Below are 19,437 nucleotides of genomic sequence, written 5' to 3'. Positions count from 1 at the left end.
AACCATTTCACCAGAGAGGCTAGTACGTTAATACCAGAATAATATTCCTGAAGATCAAATCTAGCATTCACCTGAATTAAAAAATTCAGATCATTGCATAAATAAAAGATATTTTTTTAAATACGGGTACTAGTTGGTCTTCCAGTGTCTGACAGGATTGTTTGCAATCCGGAATACATATGAGGACTGCAAACAACAGTGATAATAAATAACCAGCGATAAAAAAATAAGGCTTTTTGACAAACAAGGAAATGATTTGAAAGGAATTTTGTAATTTCTAAACATGACAGCCCATAAATCCCACCTCTTGCTTCCAGTTCCTTTATCCATTTGTCCAGTAGGGACAGCACTGAGTCTAGGTTAGGACAATGGCAACAATAAAATCTTGTCTTGCTTCAACTGCTCCGAATTTTGAGCGTTTTTCCAACTGACAGTCAACATTCGTGCTTTCCATCTCTGTTCAGCGCCACTCATGTCTTGCATGTCTTGTTTACTGTCTCACTTTGATTGCAGAGTGGGCAGAATTGGTGTCTTATTACATGGCCACAGATAGTCCGCTGGGTTTTTTTTTTTTTTTTTTTTGTCTGCGCGTGTGGATTTTCCAGCTTGCTTGCAGCGGTAATCCATACGAGGGAAATTTGCGATGGTTTGTTTTGTTTGTAGGGGCCGCACTGCACAGTGGTTTGGGATGAGTTCATCTCTTGAGGGAGAGGCTAAGGGGGGAAGATTGTTCCCACATCGGGCTGGGAGAAGGGAGACGTCCGCAGATGGCGAGTCGTGAGAATGAGTTTATCGCGAAGCAAACGGCCTCCGATCGTTTCGGCTATTGAGATAACACCCTGGGCGGGGTGAAAGGGTCCCCTGCTCGTTTTGTAGTCCCCTCAAGAGCAGTTGTTGGTCATTTCCTTAATGTTAGAGAGAGATCGTGCTGATGGGACCATCCATTGAAAAACATCTTGTTTCTCTTGCCAATGAGAAAATTCTCTCTGGCCCCTCTTGGGCCCTTTCCAAATTTTCTTGTTATTTTGCCCGGATGGAGAGTGAAACGAGGTTTAGGCTCAGTCTGCACTGCTCTTAAATGTCTTGGTGAAGTCCACCACTAATGAGATCCAGGCATAGATACTTTGGGATTTTCTGGAAAAAACAAAACAAAAAACAAAACAAAACAAATCAGGACACCTTTTGGAGCTTAGCTCTGAGCCATGTAGACACACAGTGAAAAATAACATAAAGGGGGAGGGGGGGGGGGGTCTGCTGCTTTTAGCTGTCTCTGTGAATGTTGCGCACGCTATCCCTATGCTATGGTTTGGTAATCCACCCTCTCCTGTAGTTTGAGCCCTGCTGACAGGAAGCATCAGGGTTGACGGAACAGTGCAGTTAATTGAGAGACAGAGACTAAAGGTGGCTGCGCACTGACCCAGCGTCCCTCCAACGCACCACAAAACAAACGCTCGTCAGCATTTGCTTGCTTTTGTCTGTAGCCTTTTCTCCTGATTCGACATTTTCATTCGCTGTTGGGTGGTGCTGTAGCAGTGAACTGTGAGAGCCACTGTGAACCAGAGAAGCTCAGCGAATTACACACTTACTTAATAATAAAAAATGTTGTAAATGTTTTTTACAAAAAGTTTTGTTGATCAGAAAGAGCTTACTTTAAAGCTATAAAGCTAATCATGTGAAATATGCATTAAAAAAAGCTTTCTACATAAGCTTTCCTCGACATGGAAGTTATTGCGTCTATATCTTGATTACTCACTTCTGAATGATATTTTATCTGTTGTTGGACATTGAGATTGTCATGTGTGGTGTTAAAGGAAGGAGCAACTGTGCTTTAATGGCGATTGTGTTTGTTAATTAAACAAAGATCGGCTATGAATTCATCTTGGTGCCTTCAAAGTAGCAGCCAAGGCCCGGTGGAAGCCAGATCATTCTTTAAACTTCTATAACAACTGTAGAAGAACAATTGTCACAGTACCCTGTGCTGTATCAATGTGTTTTCTGGGTTTTTTTTTTGACAACATGTTACTTTCACAGATTTTATATCCACTGTCTGCTTTCAGGGACAGAGTGTGCAGACTCCTTCAGAAGAGAATGCAAATGTCATGCAGATGCAGCCAAACTGTTCATTTCAAACTGGATCTGCATCTATTCAAAATGGCTTTCGTTCACTTTGTATGTCGATCAGACATAACTTTCCATCGTGGTCAACGAGGACATGAAAATCAACAGCGTTACGTGGCAGCCAAGCTCTGCCGTTCGTTGAGGTTGATTAGTGAAGCATGGGGTCGGGAGCGAGGTGTGACAGTCTGCTGGCACACTCTGAGCTGTCCTTTCAGAAGAACAACATTCACTTCCATATTCTGACTGATATTAAAAACACGCTCCTTTGGAATTTTCTTATCTTTTCTTTGCAGCACCCAAACACTGCAAGGCAGACCCTTGTGATACACATTCACATTCATTCTGAATTGTGTGGTTTTTTTTTCAGATGTTATTGTTAGACCATATCAGAGTCCGGGCACCAATGAATAGAACCGTTGGACCATATTTGCGTGGCATTTGCATTATTTTGTTAAGGTGGTTGCAGACATCCTCTTCCAGGCTAATGCTGGCCAGAATTGGCCAATTTTGCAATATCAAGCTTAAGCATTTTCCTTAAAGGCGTAACTGTATGATGGTTTTGGCACGAAGTGTAAGAATTTAGGGTTGCTCTGTGATTTCTGCTAAGGATGGTGGAGGAACAGGATCACTTTCCTATGTGTTATTCTAATGTACTCTAGTCTGAACCTGACAGCTAAGGGACAGATTCCACCACACATTAAGTCCTGATCAGGTGCTTGCACACACACACACGAAGGCAGGGCCTTTCATAGTCTATAAAATGTGATCATTCAAAACGAAATTACTAGTCAACAGTGGCTAATGTGCATTGTTTAATGAGTATGACAGCCCTTCTCTCCGAGATGACTTACAGGAAGTCAATCGGTTTCACCTTCATGGCGATGAGGCAGTCTGTTACTTTTATTCCTAGCTTTTAGGATCAATCAGCTCCTGGAGTAATCTGAATGAAGTAACCACTCCTGGAAATGGGATGGATGTGCTGTTTGGGATCTGAATTCGGGCAGATGAACGACCAGTTCCTAATCTGCGGACCGACCACATCTCCACATTTTTGCCTGCATTTTCCCTCGGTTATCTGGCAGCAGCTCAAGCTGGGACACGTTACTTCACAGCCCAGCATCGGAGAAAGTCTGTAGCTGTCACCATTACACTGGGCATCGCGTCTAATGACTGATGAAAACAGGCAGACCCAAGAGACAGAAAACAGCTGTAGTTCCCCATCGCTGACAGCAAAAACCGTCACCCGATTCCCCAAAGCAAAGCTGACAGGCTCTGCACATGGCAAAAAAGATGCCTCCTACCTCCAGAGCAATAGCATAGCCTGATGTCACAAACTCCAGACTTATGTGATGTCGTTCCGCTGTGAAACGAGTCCAGCCGCAGACACGTTCTGCCTTGACCTCACGTCTCCACTCTTCTTCTTTTTAATTTCTCAATGAACACCGGCTGCTGACATCGTCATCTGTCAAGTGCAGAACTTCACTATGAATTAGCCCAGGGGGAGAGCGGAAAGATACCATTGGTCAGGACTGAAAAGTTGCTTTATGTATATGGTGGCACCTGTCCCTTCGCTGTCAGGTTCAGACTAGAGTACATTAGAATAACGCTTATCAAAATGTTCCTGGGAGAGTCTGTTCCTCCGCCATCCTCAGCATAAATCATAGCAACCCTATATTCTTACGCCAAAACCATTATACAGTTATGCCTTTAAGGAAAATGCTTACGCACGGTATTGCATGGTATTGGGCCAATTCTGGCCAGCATTAGCCTGGAAGTGGATGTCTGACTAGTGTGCAACTACCTTAAGAAAATAATGCAAATGTCACACAGATATGGTCAAACGGTTCTATTCATTGATATCTGAGCTCTGATGTGGCTTAACGATAATGCAAGCTTAAAACTCCCAATTCAGAAAACTCCAATAAATGTATTAAACAGATATTAATGATTCACTCTGTCTTGCATTGAGTGTTGCACTGTGTATTTGCAATGTTCCAGACCTCTGACACTATGTACTTTTCTAGCTGAGAACCCACTAAAAGGTCAATGTTAATAACAACCAACTACCAACAGGAAAATTTTGCACAACCAATTTTTGTGGGCTAGCTGTTACAACATGATATAATGACACAGTAAATAGAATGATACTTAGCAACTCTAAATAGCAGATACTTATAGTTCAACCACCCTTAGCTGCTGAAATTAAAAATGATTTCCTCCTCAACCCAAGGGGATCTATTCCACAAAATGTCTGCCATATCCACCCAACTCACAGGGGATCTATAACTACTGTTCTTCCTAGTGGTGGCAGAAGTAATAATGATACTCATCATTCTTATTTGACAGCATCATTTATAAACCTTTGTTTTGTTTTGTTTGAATCACTATGTGTTTAAAATCATTAAGTGTCAATTCAAATTACCACAGTACACTGTAGTGTTTAATCTTTATAATTATGTGTGTATTGCTACCGTTCCAGGTATAGGTATGCCAGTGTCTAAGTACATCATTGAGTTGGATTGGCTTGCTGGTGTAAGAGAAAGAGAAGAAAAAATACTTGCTGAATTTCACTTTTTGCTTAAAATCCCTGTTTTAAGTTGATATATGATATCTCACATTCTTCCACATTGATATCATATTTTGTTTATTTTAGACTGCTTTGTTGGATTAAATTTGGATGGTTTCAACATTTTTGTTTTATTTACAAATACTTTAGGTTAGCATACCAAAGCAACACGTTTCCTGGAGAGTAATGTCAGTTGCATCATCTGAAGTTGGACAGCTGGAATGTAAAAAGAATCTTGGTCCTCTTTTAACCTTCGTTTCCCTGGTTTGTTTTTCCTAAGAAGAGACAAGAAGCAGTTGTTCCCCCTCCCCCTCCCCCTCCCACCAAATGCATGCCTTCCAGCTCCCTTCATGCCCCCCTGTACGTGGGGTCACTTTGTGTTTGAACCCCCCCTCCATATGAAGGAACCACTGACTGGGATCTAGGCCTAAAATGTGCAAAAGGAAAAAGATGAGGGGGTCACAGCCCAAATGTGGTTTTCTGTGTTCTTTTTTATTTATTTTTTATTTTTTTAATTATCACTGATGTCATTGTTTATGGAAATATAATAATAAGAGACTGGCTCACATATTAATGTCATAAACATCCACCACAGCTCTTTGGTGGGGGTTGGGGGGTAGGGTGACCTGCTATTAAATTTATATTACTGAATAACATTGGGTGGTCAGATGCCGCCTGGTGTTCATTGTCTGTGGGAATGAAGCATTGCAATCCTCATATTTAATAGGAACATGGTTGAAAGGAGAAGAAGGGATGTTTATTTGAGGATCTCGGGCCACCTGAGGTTTTCAGCCAGACTATAATATCATGCCTCCTATATTCCCACGGGGACAGACATCTGCGAAACATCCCCTTGAAGGTATGCGGCCGTGTGCGTGAAGTGTGATGGAGGAGGAGGAGGTGGAGGAGGAGGAGGAGGTGCAGCAGTGAGGCCACGCACCGAGGGTCTGCAACGCATCTGAGGCTGTCAGCCCTATCACACACACACACACACACACACACACACACACACACGTGCGTGGGAGGGCCTTTCATTCACGCGCCAGCTATACGTCCACTTGTGAAAAGTAATGAGCAGCACGTTTCAGACTGTTTAGACTAGAAGCCACAAGGGCTCTACTCTGTTTCTCTCTCGCGAGTGGGGACGAGGTCAATGGTGCGGACGTGACTTTTCATCCCATTTTTTATTTAAACGGACGAGGCTCCGCTCCAACATCTGCGTTCCCGTCAAGCGGGAAGTGTAGATACGGAACGCCCATTGTTGCGATATGAAGGTTTAGGGATGGGACCTTTCGCATTTAACGACCGGCCTCTGGGCATTAATTTTGGCAGTGCCTTCCAGGACCCGGTTGTGTGGTTGTTTCTTAAGGTCACTTTCACCTGTCAGCACCACTCAACTCAAAAGCGCTGCCCACACACTTGAACGAACGAAAGCAGTTCACTTGAAAGTCGTGCTGCTGGTCCCCCCCCCGCCCACACGAACACAGCCTGCAAACGTGTGAGAGAGTCGGGGAGTGATTAGATGAGTGGAAATGAAAGGGGAGGAAGAGAAAGAGTGTGAGAAAGTGTGTGAGCGGTGTTCTGAATGGCAGTGTCTCACACACTGCGGAGAGTTGTGCTTGCAGCTGGGTGCGCTCGAGGGTATCGCTCAAGCAGCGACAGAACCTCTGCTTATTTATATTAATATAATAATAATAAGAGCTTCTCTTCCCAAGCTCACATTCTCTCATGGCTATGCTGCAGTTCAGGTAGATGAAAGTGGATGAGCACAAATTAAGTTTGCATGCAGTGAATTTATTTTACATGAATATATTATATTAATGCATTTAAAGCCGCGTTTCCACCAAAAGTACCTAGGAACTACTTTTCAAGGAACTAAAAGGTTCCTTCAGCCCATTGTTGTCTGCGTTTCCACCGCGGTTTAAAGTCCCGCGAAGATTAGGCAAATTAGCCCACCGACGTATGAAAAAGCGACGTTGTCGTCGGTTCATCTGTCCTATGATTTCTTCTGTAACCCCATACTACCACCGAAGTAGCCTACATTATTTTCTAATAACCGGGACAGCCCGGAGGGGTTTATTCCACTTATATACAACGGGTTACCAACAATGACTATATATGGTTACTTTTGTATTTATTGATTTTTATCGATTTAATCACCTGGAATTGAAATATTCTTCTGCAGCCGTTTGGGCATATTTTACCGTTGTCAAGCAAAACTGTCGTTGGTAGTTGAACTTGGACCGTTGTTATGCAACAAATAGGATATAACAGGCTAATAGTCAGATTGTAACTGTTTTATATATCCTCTCAAACACATTCATTATGTTTTTATGCGACCATTCACTTTCATGCCTTGACATCCGAGGCAACAGAATGCATTAACATTTCCAATATAACTGGCAACAACAGCAGAAAACATGCACACGTTGTAAACAATTTGCTGTTTGATTACTTTCTCATCGTCAATTCCATATAGGCTAATCGCAAAATGACAAGAATAGAACGAAAACTTGGACTTGCGTGAAAATTTAAATTAGCAGTGGTACAGCCACCGTTTGCTTTCCTTCGAAGTTACTGCTAGCCGAGCAGCGAAGTGTGCCCTCCAGATGTGAACCATGCACCATAAATTAGTCCATAGTCTTCCTGGTCTTTTTGTGGAATTGAAGAATGGCAGAGTAAAATTACGGCAGTCTGAAAAAGCTAAAGGGACGATTACTAGATTTAACCTGTTATTTTACCCTGACAAAAAGTGCGGAAGGTGATTTCCAGTTTGCTTTTACTGTATCACCAATGTGAATTACGCTACCGTAACTACCGCATACCTCACATAACTGTATCAAACGTTTTGAGTCAATTACAACGGGCTAACAAAGAAAATCCGGAAGAAAATATTCAGCAACCGAATTAATCCGTTTGAATGTTTTGGTACGTAATATGCTGTCCCAGCACGAATGTTTAGCATTTTATAAAACGAATACTAAATCAAGAAAAGAACAGAAGAGCACACGTTATAATTCCAAGACGCTGGCAGGCTATAACCAAAGCTAGGCTACTGCACTGCATAACATACAAGTTTGATTTGAAGTTATTATGAAAATAAATCGGTTTGCGGCTGCAGATTTTGAAACATGGCGGTTGAAATAAAACACTGCAAGTAGTCAACCAATCAATAATTTTCAGCGCTTGCGCCCCACCCCAAAGGTTCCGGTACTTTTGGACAGTACTACCCCCCGAGCAGGAACTTTTTTTGGGGTAAAATAAAACCCCCGGAACTAAATTTAGACCCTAGTTCCTGCGGTCGAAACAAACTGAGTTCCTCAAAAGGTTCCTAGTTCCGGGGTAAAGGTCCTGCGGTGGAAACTCGGCTTAAGTAATTTAAGTAACATGGTGTGTATTGTGTCAAAATATTTGTGCCATATAATGGTCTCTATGGTTTTCTTTTTCTGAAACTTATATTTAACTTTTATTCCCAATGTAATAAATGTCACGCTATCAGATGCCATTACATCACTAATATTTAGCTTCACTTTGATGTCTATAACGGGGGTATGGTTCTGTACGAGTCAACTTTTACTTCAAATGCTGTGTGTCATGAACTACAGACTTTATCATACCAAACCCCCCACCCACCCACCCACCTGTTTTCATTCTGCCTCAGTCTATGACTGTGTCTTTGCTTGCGATTACCGTGGGAAAGATATCAGATCCAGGCAGCTCACCATTAAAACAGCTTGTCTGAGAGTTCATGGACGTCATTGGTTATTCTTCTTTTTAGGAGCGACCAGCAGCACAAAGTCTCCTCTGCATTGCCATAGGTGGTGCGTATTACGGGGTGGTATTTTTCTGAACCTGCTGTGCATATTTTTTAGACTTTAAAAATCTAATTGTTGTATTTTGGTTGCATTATGATTTTGTATGTCTGTCTTATGGGTCACAGCCCTTGATTAGCTTTGTCAGCTTGTTCTTAAGTAGCAATCTGGGGTGAAAATACTGCATTTACACATTTCTGGCTCAAGTTCAACCTGAAATGTGCTATTAGGTGTTTGTGGCTACCTTTATTTTGGGAAAACTCAATTGTTGATGCTGTAGATTTTTTTTTGGATTTGATTTACACTTATGTTAATTTTCTTTATTTCTGAAAACTTTGTAGCATTTTAGCTAGTTTAGTGAAACATTTACTTATCACAATATCGACAAAGTGGTGGCATTCATCATCATTTGCAAGACCTAGCTAATTGCATTTGGTTTTGCCAACCACCCTGTCCATATTCAGCTCAGAAAAAGACAAATGATATTGATAGTTGATGACTGCTGTTTCTTTTGCTAGCTGCCAGACATTAATTCATATACAGTATGGCTTTGGACAGTATAAGGTGTTGGCTGCATTAAAAGCTGATACACATTGCATAGCATGTGATGTGCCAGCTTGTTGACTAAAAATAAACTGCAAGACCTCTTGCTTGCTTTGGGTTCCTGGGTTGCCATCACCTCATCAACACATCTTTGAGCTTGTGCTATCTTATATTAGCATGCATGAGCCAGTGAGGCTCTTGTGGAGTGGAACTGGACTTCAATTTGGTATGAAAATGGATGGAAAGAAAGAAATTGGCAGATTGCTACCACTAGGCTGCATGTAGCAGAGTTTCGTGGCAAGTGGGGCCACGTCTGTTGTTTATGACTGCAACATGTATAATGGGAAAAAAGCACATAAATGCAGAAGTCATGCAGACGTTTTGCTGAATGCACTCGGAATGACACTCTACCATAAATAGGCAGCACTGAAGCTTCCTGTCTGATCCGGTGTGCGTGCACTGGCGTTAATTTGTAAGCTGCTTTTCTCGGCTTTTTCAATGCATACAGACACTTGCAAGCTTACCGACACTCTTACAAAGGCTTCCCGTTTTTGCCTTTCGCCGTTGGTGTGTGAGTGGGCGAATGAAGAGGCCTTCATTGTTTTTATTTTTTATTTATTTAACCTTTATTCACCCAGGGTAGGTTCACTGAGCACGGATGCTCTTTTGCAGGAACGCCCTGCTTCACACTCATAGACATTCACACCTGGGAGCTGCCCAGCACAACCACAATTCTCTATTGTGGGCCACTGAGCAGCTCCAGCTGTAAAGTGCTTTGTGCAGCAGTTTCTGAGTAAATGCACTGTACACTGGTAAATGCAGCCCATTTACCATGTTATAACAGTCAGTGGCTCCCAGACTGAAGGGTGAGGGTAGGGGAATTCGGCTCAGGGTGGGGTGGGGTGGGGGCACCACGGTGGATTTTCCCCACCCTCATTGCACAGCGCGTACGCAGCAGCGGCAGCAGCGGCAGCAGCAGCTCCAGACATGCAGCCCTGCCTGAGGCCCCGTCACGGACTGAGCCGCCTCTTCAAACCTGGGCTCTGCAAGGCGGACGCCTCCTGCCTCCTCACTTTCGGCTCTTCGGGCCCTCTGCGCTGACAGGCTGTCCCCCGGGAAAGCCTCGGTCACTGAGTCATTCAAGCAAAAAATAAATAAAAATAAAATGCAGCTCGGCGAATACAAAGTGCCCTGCAATTTGTGCGCCAAAACGAGCTTGTCACAGACTGCGTCCCAGACAAGTGCATTCTTAATGTGCATGCAATGTAATTCCCAGTTACCTCCCTTTAGTACCTGGCATGCAATGCAACTGCCAGAAACCATGGAAGAGTCTGTATTTTGGCTTGTCTGAGGAGATGCGAGGAAGCATGAACCCCTGCATCAAACTGCCCGTCCCGTTTGCAGATAAAACCATTGCTGTACATGAGTTGCACACTCGTGTGTTTGTTTGTTTTTTTTGTGGCAGGATGGAGCACTGCCAGTTCCGTTGTGCTCCGAGAGCCTTATTCATGAAAGATGAACCCGTGTACACTTTGCAAATGGGCAGGCAAGTATATAGATATGGTAATAAATAATCAGGCAGGCTTGTGTGGGCAGATTGTTGTTGCGCAGAATGCTCAATAAAGCTTGGAGGAAAAGGGAGGTCTAATTTTCAAGAATTAATGTGTTATCTGATAACAGAAGACCTAAAACTTAACCTAAAAAGTGTCGTGGAGTTTGTTTTATAAAACATAGATGTTGTGACTGTGCCACTCTGAATGAAAAGAAGTCCAGCATACCCTGTTCAGCCAGTGGACATTATATAGACTCTGTAGGCTCTAACCTTCCACCGTCAGGACTAAAGGGAGGGAATTAGAGGGAGGGATGTAGAGACAGACACCTCGTATAACAGTGCAACTTTGAGCCATTTCTCTTTCAAAAGCAATATGTTCATGACAAAAAAAAACAAAAAAAACAGACGCTGTTTATAGGTGGTTGGTTCAAGGAAAGTAAGCACAGAAATGTCCTGAGCTGTTTTTGATTGCATTGCTTATTTCTGTGTAATATCAGGTTATGCCAGGAAGTTAGCCTCAAACACTCCATCTGTGGCAAATCTGATGTCCATATTACTCATATTTTGAAATGAGACAGCAAGACACACAAATAATCCAAAATCCTTCATTGCTGCATTATTTTGTTTATATCCTCGGCAGATAGTACCAGTATGCACAGCATGTTGCTTCTATGGTTAGCCATTTATACAGCTGACTATTTACGAAAGCAGAAATACTAGATGTACCGGAAGCACAAATAATAATAACTTATTATTATTAAACGTCCATTTTCCAGTGAAGGAAGTGGGGCCAGCACTTCATTACACTATACCCAGGGTTATAGCATCTTGTAAAACAGCTATTTAAAAAAAAAAAAAAAATCATTTCCAGGACCCGAGAACCTTGGAATAAGAAACTTCAATTCACACTGAAATTCAAGACACACATAAATTCAAGACACATATCCCAAAATGTCAGCATGTATTTAAGCAATTGATCCCTATTACATTTATTCTATTGCATTATTATTTATTAAATCTTTTGATGTTAATGGAATTATCTGTTTTAATTGGTCATATACAATGTTGTGTGATTAAATTAAATTATTTTTCACATAATTGACTGACACCCAAGAAAAATGGCACTGCAACAAAGCCATTTAATGCAGGTTAAATAGATGCTTATCTAAATGTCCTATAATAGCTGACAAGCAGAACACATCTTTTTTTAAAATATAGAACTAGGTTACGTACAGGACTGCAGTGCAAATGTGTTAACCAATGCATATATGAGGTGTGAAATTTTTTGGGTGGAGTAATTGATACACCGCGCACAATTGCTATATTTAAACTTGAAATCATAAGGGGCTTTCAAGCGATAGTCAGTGTCAGATCCTTAAACTTTCTCAAAAATAAAATTAATTACATTGCAGTTAACTATACAAATTACATGTAATATGTATAATAAAAAAAAGAAATAGATTTTCACAAAGATAAAATTCACATAGATAAAATTAAACAATGACTCCGACACTGTGTCTAGGTCAAATTCCGATTGAGGGCAGGGCCATGTTCCAGTAACTGAGAAGGGCCAGAGCTTTCTGTAAGTCACGTGAATGGTACATGACTGCCGGAAGAGTTTTAATACTGCTCACTTGGGAGGTTTCTCGTGCTGTTTTATTCTTCACATTAATTGGTATTCTATTCAGTTTGTTCAGTATGTTCAGTAACAGAATTCAGTAATATTTTCTGTTGTTCAAACATGAGCAACCTGTATTTCCCCTCAAAATAACTGAATAATGAACCGTTCTTAAATATTTTCTTCAATATTGTTGCAGCCTTACATTTACAGTACACACCAAGCATAAAACCCTCAACTTAAATAAACAGTATATATAAATAACATTTTGTTAATATCTTTATCTGTGATAAGCTATTTGTATACACGGGTCAGATTATACCACTGATGGCCTAGTAATATTAATATTATTAATATTAATCAATTTTTATTAATTGTGGTTGTGCAGTATATCCCACTATATCTCTTGGTGCTCCTCTCACAGCAGTTACCTTCATTACCTTTCCTGACTGACGGTGGTGTGAACAACAGTTTGGTTGCAGAGCATCCCTGCTTTGGCACAGGATGTGTTCTCTAAGTGTTTTCCGGGGCTCGAGTCAGAGCGTGTGCTGTCAGAGGAGAAAATAACAGTCCTGGAGCTGTCCCAGAAATTCTTTCATCTGTGACTGACAGTTTCCAGGGAAAGATGGGGCATCTAAATGCCTGGATACATATTACATTACATTACAGGCATTTAGCAGACTCTCTTATCCAGAGCGACTTACACAACTTTTTACATCCATTTATGCAGCTGGATATATAGTGAAGCAATGGAGGTGAAGTACCTTGCTCAAGGCTACAACGGCCAGTATCCTACCGGGGAACCGTACCTGCAACCTTTATGGTAAATGGTAAATGGACTGCATTTATATAGCGCTTTTATCCAAAGCGCTTTACAATTGATGCCTCTCATTCACCAGAGCAGTTAGAGGTTAGGGGTTAGGTGTCTTGCTCAAGGACACTTCAACATGCCCAGGGCGGGGTTTGAACCGGCAACCCTCCGACTGCGGCAACCCTCCGACTGCCAGACAATCGGTCTTACCTCCTGAGCTATATCACCCCTTTAGGTTACAAGGCCAACTCTTTACCCGTCATACTGCACTGCCGCCCTATCCTGTACGGTTGGCCGATATGTAGCCTTCATCGAACCAAAGCTGGTTCACCGTTGCTTCTACCATAACCGGAGGCCAAACAGGAGACATTTTAGTGGAAACCGGGCTGGAACTGAGAGAAAAAACGGTGAGCCGCATTCGTTGTTGGACACGTGTGAGGGCCTTGTGCTGTGGATCAGGGGCCTGACAGCGGGTTCGAATCTGGACCACCGCCGAGCAGCAGTTCCCCCATGAAAGCGACGGATTAGAGCGACAGCATGCCCGGGTGTTTCGGGGTCTCGTAAAGTCCTCTATTGTGGAGGGGAATCCGTCGCCTGAAAAAGGGGCGGGAGCAGGCGTCACAACACGTCTCTGTCAAGAGGTGAAAGCGTTGGGGAGAACGCTAATGCTGAACTGATCCTGTCAAGTGGGAAATTACCCTCTGGTCAAATCCCCAGGGGCGCACAAAGTAGGCAAGGTGTGTTGTGAACCAGTGAATTTCCCCGCTGAGGAATTTCTCAATGCTTACAGCTCCACTCATTGCATCTGCAGAGCTGACAACTAACTGTTTCTGACAGGCGGGGCATGAGGTAGCTACCATTCAAAAGGATTTGCATGGAAGGCTTTCTCACTCCTCTTGAGCTTTCTGTGCTGCTGGAAGAGAGAGGTTATTGTTTCATTGTGAAGTATAAACCACAGAACACATTTACATTTGCAGCAACGTGTTCCACCAAAACTGAGCCAAAATGTTTTTTTCTTTCTTGCTGTTACTGAACTATTATAAACTGGTTTTTTTTTAAAAAAACAAAAAAACATTTGCAAACCAATTCTGTAAGCAATCACAAATTATTTTGAAAAATGTTTTTGAAATCATAGGTAAATATATGCGATGAGGAAATGAGCTGACTTTATCTTTGATCTTTGACATTCAGCCAAGGTTAAAAAATTTTGTCTCTGAAGACAAGTGAGTTTTTGCAAGCGCACAGTTTGTGAAGCCAATGACAAGGCGGCTCTTGATTTCTTGTGTTTCAGATTTTTTTTAAACTTTTTTTTTTTGGTTTTATTTGGGCCAGTGCCTTTGTGTCTTTTTTAAACCTGCTAAATGAGGGAGAAATAGGGGATAAGAGGACGAAACATGAGCTGGGACGGTGGGACCGATTTATATTATATATTAAATGAGATATGCCAGTGGAGCACTGACAGTTTGGAGCATTAGCCTCTCAGAGTTAGCCCTCAGGAGGCCTTCTCACCTCTCCGAGCCACTCACTGCCTTTTATCTCACGACTGAAGTGCAATGCTCACTTTATGCCTCCAGGATATTTGTGCTTTGTTATTCTCAAGCTAATATCGTGCTAATGGGTTCTTTGCATCAGACAGGATGCAGTCAGCATTGGTGTGCCCTTTGTGTCAAATCCGAAACAAATCATCAAATCTAATCTCCTTTTGTCTGAGATGTCGAATGTATCTCGGGGAAAGTGTTCTTAAAATCTTTATTTTTTCGACAGTTGGAACACAAATTTTGCTCAGAGAGAAATTTTGGCTTCTATCTCTGTGCTGGACATTGGAGATAGAAGAGCAGTGGAAAAAATCATAACATCATCGACCACCAGAGTTCAGTGCTTGTAACCAAGCGCCCAGTCATATGTAAATCAAAGCCTGGGGTAAACAAAACGTCCTGCTAGATCTCATGACAACCAGAGTCATTACCACCAACCACATAAACTGAGCTCCCAAGCTTAAGTATTGACTTCATCCAGAGCTGTTTTCATAGCCCTTACATTTCATAAATCCCCCTTCACCCAGGCTCTTTTATTCTCCACTTTCATTTTTTTTGCGGGTTTGGGAACAACGATTGAAATTGTTATTGGAAATGAAGCTAGCTAACAAACCGGCCCCTTCTGCATTTCTGTGGTAGAGGGAAATTGGGGCTTTCACATTTGTGTGTTTTTTGTGAGGGGCCTGTTGTCAAGAGTCAGCGATGTGAAATATGAATTCAGCCAGTCTTTTTGCACAGGAAGTTGAACTGTACTCAGTCCGGAGCACTTTCACTTCACAAGAAAAAAACATACAAAACAACAATAGCACAACGACGTGGTGAATGGTGAAGAGTGTAGTTAAATGGGGTGTTCTCCAACCACGGGGCTAACTAGCCCCCAGAATGTGCAACCGCTTTGACTCACGCAGAACCCAACTTTCTCTCTCCACTCTGGTGCCTGCCAGAATTCCAGAGCTGTAGGTTTTCTCTCTCTCCCTTCCCCCCCCACCCCCCCTTTCTCTCTCACACTCTCTCTCTCTCTGTTACAGCTGTACCCTCCAACTCCAGTAAGCACACAGCAACAGTAACCTAGACAACACATCAGGCCAGTTTGCAGGACAGATGGGGGCCTTGATCTGGCCTCACAGATCCAGTAATGACTCTCTATAGGAGGATGTTTGGGAGCTGAGGGTAGAATGTTGGGTGGAGGCTCTGATTTGTCAGATTGGTGGCTTGTGTGGCTGTAATGATTGTGCCTTTTAATGAACAACAGATCTTCCAAAGTTTGGTAAACATGTTGTATACAGTTGCATTTGGCTTTTAAATATTAAATGTTGCCAATCAGTGGACAACCCTGTTTTAAGGAGGGGTATTTATACGTATACAACTGGCGTAATGGCTTCTCGTGATTGGATTTTGATCTTACCTCATCCTTCCAGTCCCTCACACGCTCACAGAGACGCGTCTGCCCATTGGTGCCTTCAGTCTGTGTTAAGCTGATATAATATCCCACCTGAGCCCCTCGTCGCAGTCAAGAGCTCAGACTTAGGCAACCGCTTGGGTCTGGTGAAGAATGAGCTGAAAAAGTAAACTCGCCATGTTGCCTTAAACCGGCTGCCCTCCCCGCCCACTCCCCAGGAGTAACCCACCCATTCGGGACCTTATCGTCGCTTTTCTGTCAAACACTCGTATCCTCACATTGTACTGAAAGGGCACTGAAACCACAGGGGTACAGCGAATATTAATCAAATCTTGCTCTTCCCCTATAGCACAAAAGGGGAAGTGAGTAATCGGGCACAGAACTTTAGGTAGAAAGTAAAGTCCAAAATGATATACAGATGTACTTGAACCGTACACCGAAACCCACAATTCGCAGACAAAATTTTAACATCATCTACCTCAACCCTGGAGGTCATTATTCAATCTTAAATTTTTTTATATATCTGTAACCTACATTTGTGCACTATGACTGCTAAGAAAGCAAGCGTAACATTACTGTGGTTGTAATATCAGAGCCAGGTAGTACTACTGGGGAGTTATACAGTTTCATGTGGTGACCCAAACTGGCCATACAAAAGGCCAAAGGTTCAAGGCCAGACAAAAAAGGCTCAATCCAGTTTGTGAACTGCAAATGATCAAGCTGGGCAGTGCAGTGCATACGAGTTACCTGTGAAGGACCATGCAGGGTAGCACAGTATGGAAGCGTTACCTGTGAATACCCAGGCTGCGTAGCACAGTATGGAAGCATTACCTGTGAATGACCAGGCTGGCTAGCACAGTATGGAAGCGCTACCTGTGAATGAACATGCTGGGTAGCACAGTATGGAAGCGTTACCTGTGAATGACCAGGCTGGGTAGCACAGTATGGAAGAGTTACCTGTGAATAACCAGGCTGGGTAGCACAGTATGGAAGCATTACCTGTGAATGACCAGGCTGGCTAGCACAGTATGGAAGCGCTACCTGTGAATGACCATGCTGGGTAGCACAGTATGGAAGCGTTACCTGTGAATGATCAGGCTGGGTAGCACAGTATGGAAGCGTTACCTACGAATAACTATGCTGGGTAGCACAGTATGGAAGCATTGCCTGTGAATGACCATGCTGGGTAGCACAGTATGGAAGTGTTACCTGTGAATGACCAAGCTGGATAGTGTAGTATATATGATTTGCCTGTGAATGACCAAGCTGGGTAGCATGACTCAAATGGAAAGTTTCCTTTGAGTACGTTTCACACTGAAATGGAGTTCAGTGCTTCACCCAACAAGGAACCTAACTTCACATTTTGAGGTTTTTATTGCTTTGTGGTTAGTCTTCTGCAATGTTTTCACTTACTGACTTACACTGTCACTACACTACACTACACAGTTTCTTTCAATAGGTCTGATTACTCACGGCGTGTGTCACTTTGTCTGCCCGCAGGCACCGGGCTGTAGACGGGGGTTGTTGGGTGAGATAAGTGTGCCTTACCTCACCAAATTAAAGAGATTTCCAAGTCCCAGGCCCCACAGAAGGAGGCTTAACTCTGGTGCATGTGTGTACGTGTGCCAGGCTGAGTAACTCCTCCTTACGTACAGTTTCCAGTATACAGTACGGTCACTGTCATTACTATTAACTTATCTTACGCACACCTGCTGACTTATACAGCTGTCATTGTGTTTGTCTCTGTTCACCTATGGTTTTATGAGACACAAGGGAGACAACATGTTTTATGTAGTCTAGCTTATAAAAAGCATAGAATAGAATTATTTTGGGACAGAGATTCAAAGTGAAGGGGGAAGTGGACTCTGAAAAAATGACACCATTGAACATGAACTCTAGTACATGTACTAGAGCCCACTTTTTTTTTTTTTTTATAAGTATAGACATAGAAAATAAGGCAGATAATACTGGATAATGACCATCTGTGTTTTGATATAAACTGTATTTCAGCAAGTAAAAGCTTGTGAGATGGAAGGTTTGATGATGTCATGAGTGTGGCAGACAGGTAAGTCAGGCTAGCACTCTTGAACATGTTTGCATTCATTTAGAAAGGTGAGGCAAACTTAGACTCTTGTCCTAGCCAGGCATGAATAGCCGATCAGTTGAATCGGGTGAATTACTGTCGGTTTAGAGCAAAATTCCCTGCACTAGACACTTTAGAGCAGGGCTGCACAATCCTGTTCCTGGAAATCTATCGCCCAGTAGGTTTTCACTCCATCCCTAACAAAGCACACCGTATTCAGCAGCCAGAGAATCAGTGTATACATAACATACAGAATCATACATCTATGTGTATGCATATGTATGACTATATATACAATACTCTGATTGAGAAAATAATGTTTTTTTCAATTAATTTAATTCAGTTAACTTAATAGATAAGTATTACGTTCCTGTCATTTATGCTGTTATTGCTGTTGCTGCTTGTTTTATTTTTCTTTTTAATTATATATTCTTACTGTGGTTGATTACTGTTATCACTACGCTTTGGCAATATGTATTTTTAAATATGTCATGCCAATAAAGCATTTGAATTTGAATTTGAAATTTGAATCAGGTGTGCCGAATCAGGGTTGCAGTGAAAACCTGCAGGACGGTAGATCTCCAGGAACAGGGTTGGGCAGCTCTGCTCTGCTCTGCTCGACAGCATACACACTGGGCTGGGGAGAGCAAGCAGCAGGAAGATGTAGTAATACAGCTGGAGAAATGAGAGAGAGAGAGAGAGAGAGAGAGAGAGAGAGAGAGAGAGAGAGAGAGAGAGAGAGAGAGAGAGAGAGAGAGGAGAGACAGAGAGAGAGAGAGAGAGAGAGAGAGAGAGAGAGAGGAAAAGTGCAGCCGGACTGTTTAACCGCCTCGCGGCCGGCTCTTATCGGCTTCCTGCTTCCCCGCGAGGGTTTCGCGGTGCAGCTGCAGATAGGGGAGGTCGCCTGGTGTCGGGCCTGCCTTCCGTCCGGAGCTGAGCGGCCCAGATACAGCCGCGGCTGCGGGCCGTCAACCGCCCGATCGCATTGCACAACCCCGGTTACGCGCTGGATCGTAATGGGGGCGAGTTTGTGTTAAAAATGAAAACTCTTAAGGATGTGGTTTTTTTTTTTTTTTTTTTGGATGTTGTCATTTTAGAGTACACTATGGAGGCACGGGCAGTATTGGATGTGAGAGGGATCGAAGTGGAGCCAGTCTCTGAAGTGACCAAAATGAATCACTTCACCTTCACGTGCGCATTGAGTCTACAGGCCCATTCTCACCGTCAAATAACTGAGTTAGGAGTTAGGTTAACATTATTAATGAATAACTCCTCCATGAGCTGTACATGCTTAAACTACCCTATTAAAGGACAACTGTGCATGCTTAAAATACCCTCTAATTGGACACTTTACAAAAATAATTTAAAGAATATAATTTAATTTAGAAGACAACAGAGAC

The sequence above is a fragment of the Anguilla rostrata genome, chromosome 2 (genome assembly GCF_018555375.3).
Source record: "Anguilla rostrata isolate EN2019 chromosome 2, ASM1855537v3, whole genome shotgun sequence".
In the NCBI taxonomy this organism is placed as follows: Eukaryota; Metazoa; Chordata; class Actinopteri; order Anguilliformes; family Anguillidae; genus Anguilla; species Anguilla rostrata.
Note: the sequence above shows the minus strand (reverse complement) of the source record.